Consider the following 13145-nt stretch of genomic DNA (forward strand, 5'->3'; position numbering starts at 1 on the left):
TGTATATGTACTTGCTGCAGACTGACAACCCTCTGTGTATATGTACTTGCTGCAGACTGACAACCCTCTGTGTCTATGTACTTGCTGCAGACTGACAACCCTTTGTATATATGTACTTGCTGCAGACTCACAACCCTCTGTGTATATGTACTTACCTGCTGCAGACACACAACCCTCTGTGTATATGTACTTACCTGCTGCAGACACACAACCCTCTGTGTATATGTACTTACCTGCTGCAAACACACAAGCCTGTGTATATGTACTTTTTCTTTTGCACACTCACAACACTCTATATATATGCACTTATCTGCTGCAAGCTCAAATCCCTCTGTGTATATGTACTTGCTGCACACTGACAACCCTCTGTGTATATGTACTTGCTGCAGACTGACAACCCTCTGTGTATATGTACTTGCTGCACACTGACAACCCTCTGTCTATATGCACTTACTGCAGACTCACAACCCTCTGTGTATATGTACTTGCTGCAGACTGATAACCCTCTGTGTATATGTACTTGCTGCACACTGACAACCCTCTGTGTATATGTACTTGCTGCAGACTGACAGCCCTCTGTGTATATGTACTTGCTGCAGACTGACAACCCTCTGTGTATATGTTCTTGCTGCAGACTGACAACCATCTGTGTATATGTACTTGCTGCAGACTGACAACCCTCTGTGTATATGTACTTGCTGCAGACTGACAACCCTCTGTGTCTATGTACTTGCTGCAGACTGACAACCCTTTGTATATATGTACTTGCTGCAGACTCACAACCCTCTGTGTATATGTACTTGCTGCAGACTCACAACCCTCTGTGTATATGTGCTTACCTGCTGCAGACACACAACCCTCTGTGTATATGTACTTACCTGCTGCAGACACACAACACTCTGTGTATATGTAGTTACCTGCTGCAAACACACAACCCTGTGTATATGTACTTTTTCTTTTGCACACTCACAACACTTTATATATATGCACTTATCTGCTGCAAGCTCAAGTCCCTCTGTGTATATGTACTTGCTGCACACTGACAACCCTCTGTGTATATGTACTTGCTGCACACTGACAACCCTCTGTGTATATGTACTTGCTTCAGACTGACAACCCTCTCTGTATATGTACTTGCTGCAGACTGAAAACCCTCTGTGTATATGTACTTGCTGCAGACTGACAACCCTCTGTGTATATGTACTTGCTGCAGACTGACAACCCTCTCTGTATATGTACTTGCTGCAGACTGACAACCCTCTCTGTATATGTACTTGCTGCAGACTGAAAACCCTCTGTGTATATGTACTTGCTACAGACTCACAGCCCTCTGTGTATATGTACTTACCTACAACAGACTCACAGCCCACTGTGTATATGAAGTTACCTACAACAGACTCACAGCCCACTGTGTATATGTACTTACCTACAACAGACTCACATCCCTCTGTGTATATGTACTTATCTGCTGCAGACTCACATTCCTCTTTGTATAAGTATTTACCTACTTCATACTCCCAACCCTCTGTGTATATGCACTTATTTATTGCAGGCTCACAACCCTTTATGTATATGGACTAACCTGCTACAGACTAACAGCCCTCTGTGTATGTACTTACCTGCTGCAGTCTCACAAGACTCTGTGTATATTTACTTACCTGCTGCAGACTCACAACACTCTGTGTATATGTACTTACCTGATAGAGACTCACAGCCCTCTGTGTGTGTACTTACCTGCTGCAGTCTCACAAGACTCTGTGTATATTTACTTACCTACTGCAGACTCACAACACTCTGTGTATATGTACTTACCTGCTGCAGACTCACAACCCTCTGTGTATATGTACTTACCTGATAGAGACTCACAGCCCTCTGTGTGTATGTACTTACCTGCTGCAGACTCCCAACCCTTCATTTACATGAAGTTACCTGCTGCATACTCACAACCCTCTGTCTATATGAACTTGTAGACTCACAATTCTCTGTGTATATGTACTTACCTGCTGTATAATCACAACCCTCTGTGTATATGTACTTACCTGCTGCAGAATCACAACCCTCTGTGTATATAAATGTAGCTGCTAAAGACTGCCTCCCTATTTGTATATGCACTTACCTGCTGCAGACACACAACCCTCTGTGTATATGTACTTACCTGCTGCAGACACACAACCCTGTGTATATGTACTTTTTCTTTTGCACACTCACAACACTCTATATATATGCACTTATCTGCTGCAAACTCAAATCCCTCTGTGTATATGTACTTGCTGCACACTGACAACCCTCTGTCTATATGTACTTGCTGCAGACTCACAACCCTCTGTGTATATGTACTTGCTGCAGACTCACAACCCTCTGTGTATATGTACTTACCTGCTGCAGACACACAACCCTCTGTGTATATGTACTTACCTGCTGCAGACACACAACCCTCTGTGTATATGTACTTACCTGCTGCAAACACACAACCCTGTGTATATGTACTTTTTCTTTTGCACACTCACAACACTCTATATATATGCACTTATCTGCTGCAAGCTCAAATCCCTCTGTGTATATGTACTTGCTGCACACTGACAACCCTCTGTGTATATGTACTTGCTGCACACTGACAACCCTCTGTGTATATGTACTTGCTGCAGACTCACAACCCTCTGTGTATATGTACTTGCTGCAGACTGATAACCCTCTGTGTATATGTACTTGCTGCAGACTGACAACACTCTGTGTCTATGTACTTGCTGCAGACTGACAACCCTCTGTGTATATGTACTTGCTGCAGACTGACAACCCTCTGTGTATATGTACTTGCTGCAGACTGACAACCCTCTGTGTATATGTACTTGCTGCAGACTGACAACCCTCTGTGTATATGTACTTGCTGCAGACTGACAACCCTCTGTGTCTATGTACTTGCTGCAGACTGAAAACCCTCTGTGTATATGTACTTGCTGCAGACTGACAACCCTCTGTGTATATGTACTTGCTGCAGACTGACAACCCTCTGTGTTTATGTACTTGCTGCAGACTGACAACCCTCTGTGTATATGTACTTGCTGCAGACTGACAACCCTTTGTATATATGTACTTGCTGCAGTCTCACAACCCTCTGTGTATATGTACTTGCTGCAGACTCACAACCCTCTGTGTATATGTACTTACCTGCTGCAGACACACAACCCTCTGTGTATATGTACTTACCTGCTGCAGACACATAACCCTCTGTGTATATGTACTTACCTGATGCAAACACACAACCCTGTGTATATGTACTTTTTCTTTTGCACACTCACAACACTCTATATATATGCACTTATCTGCTGCAAGCTCAAATCCCTCTGTGTATATGTACTTGCTGCAGACTGACAGCCCTCTGTGTATATGTACTTGCTGCAGACTGACAACCCTCTGTGTATATGTACTTGCTGCAGACTGACAACCCTCTGTGTATATGTACTTGCTGCAGACTGACAACCCTCTGTGTCTATGTACTTGCTGCAGACTGACAACCCTTTGTATATATGTACTTGCTGCAGACTCACAACCCTCTGTGTATATGTACTTACCTGCTGCAGACACACAACCCTCTGTGTATATGTACTTACCTGCTGCAGACACACAACCCTCTGTGTATATGTACTTACCTGCTGCAAACACACAACCCTGTGTATATGTACTTTTTCTTTTGCACACTCACAACACTCTATATATATGCACTTATCTGCTGCAAGCTCAAATCCCTCTGTGTATATGTACTTGCTGCAGACTGACAACCCTCTGTGTATATGTACTTGCTGCACACTGACAACCCTCTGTGTATATGTACTTGCTGCACACTGACAACCCTCTGTCTATATGCACTTACTGCAGACTCACAACCCTCTGTGTATATGTACTTGCTGCAGACTGATAACCCTCTGTGTATATGTACTTGCTGCAGACTGACAACCCTCTGTGTCTATGTACTTGCTGCAGACTGACAGCCCTCTGTGTATATGTACTTGCTGCAGACTGACAACCCTCTGTGTATATGTTCTTGCTGCAGACTGACAACCCTCTGTGTATATGTACTTGCTGCAGACTGACAACCCTCTGTGTATATGTACTTGCTGCAGACTGACAACCCTTTGTATATATGTACTTGCTGCAGTCTCACAACCCTCTGTGTATATGTACTTGCTGCAGACTCACAACCCTCTGTGTATATGTACTTACCTGCTGCAGACACACAACCCTCTGTGTATATGTACTTACCTGCTGCAGACACACAACCCTCTGTGTATATGTACTTACCTGATGCAAACACACAACCCTGTGTATATGTACTTTTTCTTTTGCACACTCACAACACTCTATATATATGCACTTATCTGCTGCAAGCTCAAATCCCTCTGTGTATATGTACTTGCTGCAGACTGACAGCCCTCTGTGTATATGTACTTGCTGCAGACTGACAACTCTCTGTGTATATGTACTTGCTGCAGACTGACAACCCTCTGTGTATATGTACTTGCTGCAGACTGACAACCCTCTGTGTCTATGTACTTGCTGCAGACTGACAACCCTTTGTATATATGTACTTGCTGCAGACTCACAACCCTCTGTGTATATGTACTTACCTGCTGCAGACACACAACCCTCTGTGTATATGTACTTACCTGCTGCAGACACACAACCCTCTGTGTATATGTACTTACCTGCTGCAAACACACAAGCCTGTGTATATGTACTTTTTCTTTTGCACACTCACAACACTCTATATATATGCACTTATCTGCTGCAAGCTCAAATCCCTCTGTGTATATGTACTTGCTGCACACTGACAACCCTCTGTGTATATGTACTTGCTGCACACTGACAACCCTCTGTGTATATGTACTTGCTGCACACTGACAACCCTCTGTCTATATGCACTTACTGCAGACTCACAACCCTCTGTGTATATGTACTTGCTGCAGACTGATAACCCTCTGTGTATATGTACTTGCTGCAGACTGACAACCCTCTGTGTCTATGTACTTGCTGCAGACTGACAGCCCTCTGTGTATATGTACTTGCTGCAGACTGACAACCCTCTGTGTATATGTTCTTGCTGCAGACTGACAACCATCTGTGTATATGTACTTGCTGCAGACTGACAACCCTCTGTGTATATGTACTTGCTGCAGACTGACAACCCTCTGTGTCTATGTACTTGCTGCAGACTGACAACCCTTTGTATATATGTACTTGCTGCAGACTCACAACCCTCTGTGTATATGTACTTGCTGCAGACTCACAACCCTCTGTGTATATGTGCTTACCTGCTGCAGACACACAACCCTCTGTGTATATGTACTTACCTGCTGCAGACACACAACACTCTGTGTATATGTAGTTACCTGCTGCAAACACACAACCCTGTGTATATGTACTTTTTCTTTTGCACACTCACAACACTCTATATATATGCACTTATCTGCTGCAAGCTCAAGTCCCTCTGTGTATATGTACTTGCTGCACACTGACAACCCTCTGTGTATATGTACTTGCTGCACACTGACAACCCTCTGTGTATATGTACTTGCTTCAGACTGACAACCCTCTCTGTATATGTACTTGCTGCAGACTGAAAACCCTCTGTGTATATGTACTTGCTGCAGACTGACAACCCTCTGTGTATATGTACTTGCTGCAGACTGACAACCCTCTCTGTATATGTACTTGCTGCAGACTGACAACCCTCTCTGTATATGTACTTGCTGCAGACTGAAAACCCTCTGTGTATATGTACTTGCTACAGACTCACAGCCCTCTGTGTATATGTACTTACCTACAACAGACTCACAGCCCACTGTGTATATGAAGTTACCTACAACAGACTCACAGCCCACTGTGTATATGTACTTACCTACAACAGACTCACATCCCTCTGTGTATATGTACTTATCTGCTGCAGACTCACATTCCTCTTTGTATAAGTATTTACCTACTTCATACTCCCAACCCTCTGTGTATATGCACTTATTTATTGCAGGCTCACAACCCTTTATGTATATGGACTAACCTGCTACAGACTAACAGCCCTCTGTGTATGTACTTACCTGCTGCAGTCTCACAAGACTCTGTGTATATTTACTTACCTGCTGCAGACTCACAACACTCTGTGTATATGTACTTACCTGATAGAGACTCACAGCCCTCTGTGTGTGTACTTACCTGCTGCAGTCTCACAAGACTCTGTGTATATTTACTTACCTACTGCAGACTCACAACACTCTGTGTATATGTACTTACCTGCTGCAGACTCACAACCCTCTGTGTATATGTACTTACCTGATAGAGACTCACAGCCCTCTGTGTGTATGTACTTACCTGCTGCAGACTCCCAACCCTTCATTTACATGAAGTTACCTGCTGCATACTCACAACCCTCTGTCTATATGAACTTGTAGACTCACAATTCTCTGTGTATATGTACTTACCTGCTGTATAATCACAACCCTCTGTGTATATGTACTTACCTGCTGCAGAATCACAACCCTCTGTGTATATAAATGTAGCTGCTAAAGACTGCCTCCCTATTTGTATATGCACTTACCTGCTGCAGACACACAACCCTCTGTGTATATGTACTTACCTGCTGCAGACACACAACCCTGTGTATATGTACTTTTTCTTTTGCACACTCACAACACTCTATATATATGCACTTATCTGCTGCAAACTCAAATCCCTCTGTGTATATGTACTTGCTGCACACTGACAACCCTCTGTCTATATGTACTTGCTGCAGACTCACAACCCTCTGTGTATATGTACTTGCTGCAGACTCACAACCCTCTGTGTATATGTACTTACCTGCTGCAGACACACAACCCTCTGTGTATATGTACTTACCTGCTGCAGACACACAACCCTCTGTGTATATGTACTTACCTGCTGCAAACACACAACCCTGTGTATATGTACTTTTTCTTTTGCACACTCACAACACTCTATATATATGCACTTATCTGCTGCAAGCTCAAATCCCTCTGTGTATATGTACTTGCTGCACACTGACAACCCTCTGTGTATATGTACTTGCTGCACACTGACAACCCTCTGTGTATATGTACTTGCTGCAGACTCACAACCCTCTGTGTATATGTACTTGCTGCAGACTGATAACCCTCTGTGTATATGTACTTGCTGCAGACTGACAACACTCTGTGTCTATGTACTTGCTGCAGACTGACAACCCTCTGTGTATACGTACTTGCTGCAGACTGACAACCCTCTGTGTATATGTACTTGCTGCAGACTGACAACCCTCTGTGTATATGTACTTGCTGCAGACTGACAACCCTCTGTGTATATGTACTTGCTGCAGACTGACAACCCTCTGTGTCTATGTACTTGCTGCAGACTGACAACCCTCTCTGTATATGTACTTGCTGCAGACTGAAAACCCTCTGTGTATATGTACTTGCTGCAGACTGACAACCCTCTGTGTATATGTACTTGCTGCAGACTGACAGCCCTCTGTGTATATGTACTTGCTGCAGACTGAAAACCCTCTGTGTATGTACTTGCTGCAGACTGACAACCCTCTGTGTATATGTACTTGCTGCACACTGACAACCCTCTGTGTATATGTACTTGCTGCACACTGACAACCCTCTGTGTATATGTACTTGCTGCAGACTCACAACCCTCTGTGTATATGTACTTGCTGCAGACTGATAACCCTCTGTGTATATGTACTTGCTGCAGACTGACAACCCTCTGTGTCTATGTAATTGCTGCAGACTGACAACCCTCTGTGTATACGTACTTGCTGCAGACTGACAACCCTCTCTGTATATGTACTTGCTGCAGACTGACAACCCTCTGTGTATATGTACTTGCTGCAGACTGACAACCCTCTGTGTCTATGTACTTGCTGCAGACTGACAACCCTCTCTGTATACTGTATGTACTTGCTGCAGACTGAAAACCCTCTGTGTATATGTACTTGCTGCAGACTGACAACCCTCTGTGTATATGTACTTGCTGCAGACTGACAACCCTCTGTGTATATGTACTTGCTGCAGACTGACAACCCTCTGTGTATATGTACTTGCTGCAGACTGAAAACCCTCTGTGTATGTACTTGCTTTAGACTGACAACCCTCTGTGTATATGTACTTGCTGCAGACTGACAACTAGGGATGGGCGAATGTTTCTAAACATTCGAATTTTAAAACGAATTTTCCGATATTCGTTCGTTCGAACCGAATTTCGAATGTTTAGTTAACATTCTAACATTCGATTTTCGAATGTTCGTTTTCGAATTTTTCGCTTACATTCGAAAATATTCGTTCTTATTAATAGAATGTTTTATTTTCGATAATATTATATTCGAATTCGAAATCTATATTTCACTTTCGAATTCGATATATAATATTCGAATTCTATTCTATTCAAATTCGAATTTTATATTAGAATTCGAAAACTATATTTCACATTCGAATTCGAAATATAATATTCGAATTCGATTCTAATCGAATTCGATGAGATATATCATATTCTAATTCGAAATGTTATATTCGAATTCGATTGAATATATTATATACTATTTTTAATGAGATATTCGAATTCGATTTAAATTTCGAAATAGTATTTGCTTTTCTAATGTACTATTCAAATTCGAATTTGTTATAATAATGCTATTATATTATAAATATTCGAAATTTTCGAATTTGATTTTAATTTCGAAATTGTATTTCTTAACTAAAATTGTATTTTTAAATGTAATATTCGAATTCGAATTATTTAATATTCGAATTTAAATATTTAAATCAAGTTATTCCCTCCCATATGTAAATGTTATAAATAGATGTAGCTCTTAACATTTCATTTGAAAGGTTTAGTTTTGGAGAAGGACGTACTGGTTTTGTGGTCGTGTACTCGTGTTGGATTATTTGGATACCAATTTTTTTCTATATACTATTATCTATTTGCTCCTGTGGCATCTTTTTTTGGAATTTTGTGTGGACACATTACACAACTGTGGAGGGTGGACTGCACACCGTGAGAAGACGCATTTGTTATCTTCATCTTCAATCAATTTCATCAATATTTGTGGAGGTAATATGCGGTCTATTTATTTTTATAGGCAAAATACAGCCCATATTTTCATGCTGTCTTAACTAGAGCACTGGTGAAATAATCAGTACCTAAGGTGAGGGCCAATTTAGTTAACATGGTTACTGATTATTTTACCTGTGCTCCAGTTAAAGTGATATGAAACAGATTTTTTTTTTTTTTTCATGATTCAGATATTTCTTTCACTTTTACCAAGAGAATTGAGAAACATTGATAATAGGAGTAAAATTGAAAGTTGCTTAAAATTGCATGCTCTGCCTCTGTCTGAATCAGCAAACTTTAATTTTGACTAGACAATCCTTTTAAGACGTTATAAAGATAGCTTACTACTAGCCTAGGTTAACTTGAGGACTGTGGTTGAGAAGTACTGATGTTCATCATAGAGATGTTGTAATTGTTGTAATGTAGTGTTGTTTCTTTTTTACTGTGCTGCCTGCTAGTCCTGTGTTGTAGTATGGAATTGGGCAAATTTGCAATTTGGCAGCCAGTGATGCTGACTAGGTTCTAATTTATATGTATTGTATATATACTCGATTTTATTTGAGATTTTTGAACTCTGATATGTATAATTATGTACTGTAATGTAAAAATCTTATTTTAAAATATTTATTTTTTTTTAATTGGATTTTTTCATTTTTTTTTAAAAATGTTATGCATTTTTTTGGCTTTGCATTTTGATGAGTTGATAATGCTGTAGTGCTATATTTACCTATGTAGATTGTATTGTATTGTATTTTTTTCTATTTGAAATTCAAAGTTTTAAACAACATTCCAATTTCCTTCTATTAGCTAATTTGCTTCATTCTTTAGATATCTTTTTTGAAGATATAGTAATGCACATGGGTGAACCAATCACACGAAGCATCTATGTGCAGCAACCAATCAGCAGCTACAGATGCTATCTAGATATACTTTTCAGCAAAGGATATCAAGAGAATGAAGCAAATTAGATCATAGAAGTAATTATAAAGTAGTTTAAAATCACATGCTCTTTCTGAATCATGAAAGAAAAAATGTGGGTTTCATGTCCCTTTAATAAAGTTATGATGGTGTTATTTTCAAATTTTATATCTTTTATAGTTATAGAGTTCATTTCGAATTTAAGGCCAATATAGTAGTTATATGAAGTGATAGATGTGTTTAATTTTTTAAAATTCGAATTTCAGTTATTATTGTGTTAATTTCGAATTATTAACTATTAAAGATGTAAAATTCGATTTTTAATTCTAAATGAACTATCTTCTCTATTATTAATTACTAAAGGTGTTAAAATTCGAATTTAAAATCGAAATCAACACATATCACTTTATATGACTATATGAAGTGATAGAGGTCTTGATTTCGAATTAAAATTCGAATTTTAACACAACTATTAACTATATTAGATATGTTAATTTCGAATTTTACATATTTGTTATAGTTATTGTTTTATTTTCGATTTGTATGTATTATTGTATTATTTTCTAATTTAAAACTATAGCAAAGATGTAAAATTCGAAATTTTATTCGAAATTAACACATCTTATCTATTATAGCTACTAGTGCTGTTAAAATTCGATTTTTAATTCGAAACCAACAGGTGTTGATTTCGAATTAAAAATCGAATTTTAACACAACTATTAACTATAATAGATATGTTCATTTCGAATTCGAATTTTACATATTTGTTATAGTTATGTTTTATTATCGAATTGTATGTATTGTGTTAATTTCGAATTTAAAACAATAAGGATAGTGTAAAATTCGAATTCGAATTTTAATTCGAAATTAACACATCTTATCTATTATAGTTACTTGTGCTGTTAAAATTCGAATTTTAATTCGAAACCAACACCTCCATCACTTAATCTAACAATTAAATGATAGAGGTGTTGATTTCGAATTAAAATTCGAATTTTAACAAAACTATTAACTATAATACATATATTCATTTCGAATTCTAATTTTACATCTTTCTTATAGTTATTGTTTTAGTTTCGAATTGTATGTAACATTATGTTAATTTCGAATTTAAAACTATTGCAAAGATGTAAAATTCGAATTCGAATTTTATTTCGAAATTAGCACATCTTATCTATTATAGTTACATTTACTGTTAATATTCGAATTTTAATTCGAAATTAACACTTCCTTTACTTTCTATAACTATTAAATGATAGAAGTGTTGATTTCGAATTAAAATTCGAATTTTAACAGCACTATTAACTATAATAGATATGTTCATTTCGAATTCGAATTTTACCTATTTATTATACTTATTGTTTTATTTTCGAATTGTATGTAACATTATGTTAATTTCGAATTTCAAACTATTGCAAAGTTGTAAAATTCGAATTCGAATTTTAAATCGAAATTAGCACATCTTATCTATTATAGTTACAAGTACTGTTAATATTCGAATTTTAATTCGAAATCAACCGTTCCTTTACTTTCTAAAACTATTAAATGATAGAAGTATAATAGATATGTTCATTTCGAATTCGAATTTTACCTATTTATTATACTTATTGTTTTATTTTCGAATTGTATGTAACATTATGTTAATTTCGATTTTCAAACTATTGCAAAGTTGTAAAATTCGAATTCGAATTTTAATTCGAAATTAGCACATCTTATCTATTATTGTTACAAGTACTATTAATATTCGAATTTTAATTCGAAATCAACACTTCATTTACTTTCTATAACTATTAAATGATAGAAGTGTTGATTTCGAATTCGAATTTTATATATTTATTATACTTATTGTTTTATTTTCGAATTGTATGTAACATTATTTTAATTTCGAATTTAAAACTATCGCAAAGATGTAAAATTCGAATTTTAATTCTAAATTAGCATAACTTATCTATTATAGTTACAATTAGTGTTAATATTCGAATTTTAATTCGAAACCAACACCTCCATCACATAGTATAACTATTAAATGATAGAGGTGTTGATTTCGAATTAAAATTCGAATTTTAACAACACTATTAACTATAATACATATGTTCATTTCGAATTCGAATTTTACATCTTTATTATAGTTATTGTTTTATTTTCGAATTGTATGTATCATTATGTTAATTGCGAATTTAAAACAATAGCAAAGATGTAAAATTCGAATTCGAATTTTAATTCTAAATTAGCACATCTTATCTATAATGGTTACTAGTGGTGTTAAAATTCGAATTTTATTTCGAAATTAACACATCTTAGCTATTATAGTTAATACTAGAAGTGTTAAAATTCGAATTTTAACACTATTCCATTACTAACTATAATACATAAGATGGTTTTATTTCTAATTAAAATTAGAATTCAAATTTTTTATCTTAGTTATCAAAGTCTAAGACAGTTCGTCTCCCATTTGGCTAAATGTTTGAAATGAGACCCCTCCACGCTTGTAATGTATTTATTAAAATTGCATAAGTACACGTACACACGCACATACAGTCATACACACACATTCTCATACACACACACAATCTCATACACACACTCTCATACACACACATTTTCAGACACACTCATACATACATACTCTCATACACACACACTCTTACACACACACACACTCTAATACACAAACACTGATACAACACACACACAGAATCTCATGCACACACATACTCTCGCACACACGCACTCATACACACACAATCCCATACACACACAATCCCATACACACATACTCTCATACACACACTCTCTCATACACACACAATCTCATACACAGACTCATACAACCACACACACACACTCATACACACACTCACTCACATACATACACACACACTCACGTATACTACACTACAAGTTTTACCAACTATATAGTTCTAATCTGCTTTGTCAATCAAGAACATTCAAAATCACATAGTCAGTAGACTATACAAAAATGTAATACATTTCTATTAACTTTGGTTTGCATACTAGACATATATGTAATGTTATATGTATTATATATATATGTATTATTTGGGTGTATATGTATGTTTTATCCTAAGTTAAATCATTGTTAATTATAGAGTGAGAAGATTTATACAGCA

The sequence above is a fragment of the Bombina bombina genome, chromosome 4 (genome assembly GCF_027579735.1).
Source record: "Bombina bombina isolate aBomBom1 chromosome 4, aBomBom1.pri, whole genome shotgun sequence".
Classification (NCBI taxonomy): Eukaryota; Metazoa; Chordata; class Amphibia; order Anura; family Bombinatoridae; genus Bombina; species Bombina bombina.